Here is a 3,491-nt window from a genome sequence, read left to right as displayed (position 1 = left end):
TTTACACTGTCTCTAACTCTCTTCTCAAGTATAACAGGGGTACCCTTTATTGAAGAGTGCTCACTCGAGAGGGATTGCTATTACGTGCTCTTTGGCAAATATTATAGTCAAAAGTTCATATATCCATATATTATTTTTTATTAAACCTAACCCTTAACCCCGATATATTTAAACGTTTAATGCAATGCAATGCTCTACTAAAAACACCGTTGTACTAAATAGGTGATATCGTAAAAGCAGGAAATAGACTTATTCTAAAAGTTTCGGGGTAAGTAAGGTACAGAAAAATATTAAAAAAATTAACTTTACTATGAATTATCATTACATCGCCTTTTGCGGTTTATACAGATAAAACCAGTAACACCAAGTAAAGGGGAGTGTAATACGTACTAAATGGGTTTTTTTACTATCCCCACACCACATTAGGGAGACCAGGATTAAATTTCAGTATAAATACTAGTGTAATTAGATACTGGCTTACTTGATGTAAGGGCATTTAGTTTAATTAAAATCACGAAAGTTTTCTAGGTTCCCTTCATACGTGCAGTTTCCATTAACATAGCTTAATTCTTTGTAGAGCGCCCGCGAGCAGCAAAGAAAATTATGACCAAGTTTTAATTTACTAGTAAATTTTAAAAGGTAATTAAAAAAAGGTTTGTAAGACTGCAATACTAGGGGATAGCAAATTACATGCCATGAGGGTACCAGGTAGCCACAAAAGCTTTAGCCCCAATCTCAGTTAGAGGATTTCCTTTAAGATCCCTAATGGTTATGAAAAAGATAAATATTAATTAATATACTTAACAGGAGGAACACCTGGAACAACACAGTTGCCCCGATAGGGCTTATTATATAAGCAGTTTTACTAAAATTATCTCTAAACTGCATTTATACTGGTCTTTAATAACCTGATTAGACTGATAAACTGTGCGAAGCCTCGGATTATGCGGTTTACTTAGATATTAAAAACAGAAAATTTTTGGAAAAACAATAAATCTAACCGTTTAGAAAAACTATTGGAAAAAGTATAACAAGATGTGAAAAGATGCCTTCAAAAGCAACATGACATGATATGTATATGCAAGAAAAAAGCTAAAAAATATTATAAAACGTACAGTAAAAGATACCTAAAAGTATATAAGATAAGAAGTGATCAAAATTAAAATAAAATGTAAGGTATATTACTGGACCTTAATCAAAATTAATGTAAAAAAAGTATAAAATGAGAGTTATAATGGTAGGACTAAAGAAAAACAATGTAATGCATAAACTAGGCAAAGATTAAAGTGAAAATAGGTAGCATAGTTAGTGCAACGTAGCTCCTACAACTGGTTTATTCCAATCTAATAACAAGGTCGATTCCAAATTAAGGTGTATATAATACCGTCCCCAAGTGGAGTAACGAATAGAATAAAAAACTTACAGTTCCGTCAAGGCAACGAGATGGGAAAGCGAAGCGTCTTCAATTGAGTTTATTTTGTTATTCCATAAAGATCTACAAGTAATATGTTAATAACATAGTTATAGAATTAAAAAAAAATACTAAACACGATTATTAAGGCTCTTAATAATAATACTAGGGAGTAACTATATAATTTATCGAGTAAGCGGCGAACATTTTATAAATGACTCGAGTAGCATGAGTGAACAGAATATTATTATATAATAAAATATTTAATGATAGGATCATAATTATGGCTTTACAATAAAGTCAAATTACGAAGGCCAGAAAACATTCCTTTGCTGACGGGGGTAAGTTGGTTATAACCTAAATTCCTTAAAGTTTACGTCAGTAGTTATATTAGAAGCAAAATTAATAATAAGTATGGTAATAATTAAGCTTAAAATCCATCCATTAGGTCCTTTAATATTAGTGAAAAAACAATATATATATAGCAAATATGAGAACTCAAAATATGAGAACTCAGAAAAAATTAAATTCTAGCTAACGAAGAGGGCTGTAGTTGAATTAGATTAGCAATGTAATGCCTCTAAAATTTATCAATTGGCTTATGGAATAACACCGAAGCGTTTTAATAAAGAATATCTTACAGTTCAGTCAAGGCAATGAGATGAGAAAACGAATCGTCTTCAATTGATTTTATATTGTTATCCAATAAGTTTCTACAAGTAATATCTTATTATCAATGCTATAGGTTTTAAAACATACTGAACGATTATTAAGTCTCTTAATAATATTACAAAATGTTATATAATTTATCTAGTAGGCTATTGAGTTGTAAAGTAGGGGGAACATATGATTAATTCCATTAGCATGGGTAAACAGTATATTATTATATAATAAAAATTGCATGATACGATCATAATTACAAACTTACAAAAAAAGACAAGCTGGAAAGGCCAGCAAGCATTTTTTTAGTGATGACGGTAAGAGCGTTATCTTCCAAATTTCTTATAATACAAGTCAGTAATAATTATAATAAAAACTTAACAATGTATAGTTCTAAGTAAATATACCCTTACAATTCTTTTTTATTATTGGAAAAAAACACTGCAGCTAAAAAAACACATAAATTAAAAAAAAATGTTATCTAGAGAATATTTACGTCTATTCTATAGCTTTTTCTTACCAACTTAAAATAAAGTATACTGAAAATCTTACATGGACGTTACAGAAGTGTGTAACCTCGCTCCCAACGGTGGAAAAGTATCCAAGTTGCACCCTCTTAAATCCCTTTAAAATATGTATGCATTTTCGTAAAGCACGTTATAACATCAAGTATAATGCTAAAAGTTGTACTAAGTAGATACTTAATTATAGTCAAAAGTATATTATTAATAAGACATTAAGTAAGTCTTCTGACTTTAAATTAAGATCATTAATATTAAGGTCTTATGGGTTTTACGTTTACAATATGTCAGCAATATATAAGGCAGGCATGGGTGCTTACATTTCTTCATGGTCGGTGTATACCCCTGGGCAATGAGATTCTTGTGTATACTGCGACGAATACACCCATCTCCCTTGAAAAATTAATATGAGTACGGCAAAGAGGCAGCCCACACGCGGCATACTGACAATGATTACCACTTTTGACACTAACTGCTCTTAAATACTTGCAGAATAGTGTTTATGTTAACTGTTAAATTTTTGCATTCGTATCTTCATATATTAACGCAATCTATCACCTCTTTCCTAGTTAATCTGTCTAGAAAGAACGCAAAACTCTCTAATATGTTTAGTTTAATGCTATGAATAATGAATTAATATTATAAAAACCTTAACCAAATAATAAAAATTATATTTTACTTATTCATAAAATAATACTTCTTTGAGTTTATAACTTCGTTTTTTTGTTGAAGAAGAAATAAAGTAATTCAATTTTTATTTATAAAATAAATAATATTTAATTTTTTTTTTACTTTTTCTAGTTTTCATGAATATTTATAAATAGATATAATTTTAACTTATTATTATTTTTTGTACCACTAAAAATATACATGTAATATTTTATTTTTACATATATATA

The sequence above is a fragment of the Zophobas morio genome, unplaced genomic scaffold (assembly GCF_036711695.1).
Source record: "Zophobas morio isolate AGI-343-1 ecotype UQ-CSIRO unplaced genomic scaffold, CSIRO_AGI_Zmor_V1 ptg000183l, whole genome shotgun sequence".
NCBI classification, from domain to species: Eukaryota; Metazoa; Arthropoda; class Insecta; order Coleoptera; family Tenebrionidae; genus Zophobas; species Zophobas morio.
This window is presented reverse-complemented; position numbering follows the sequence as displayed.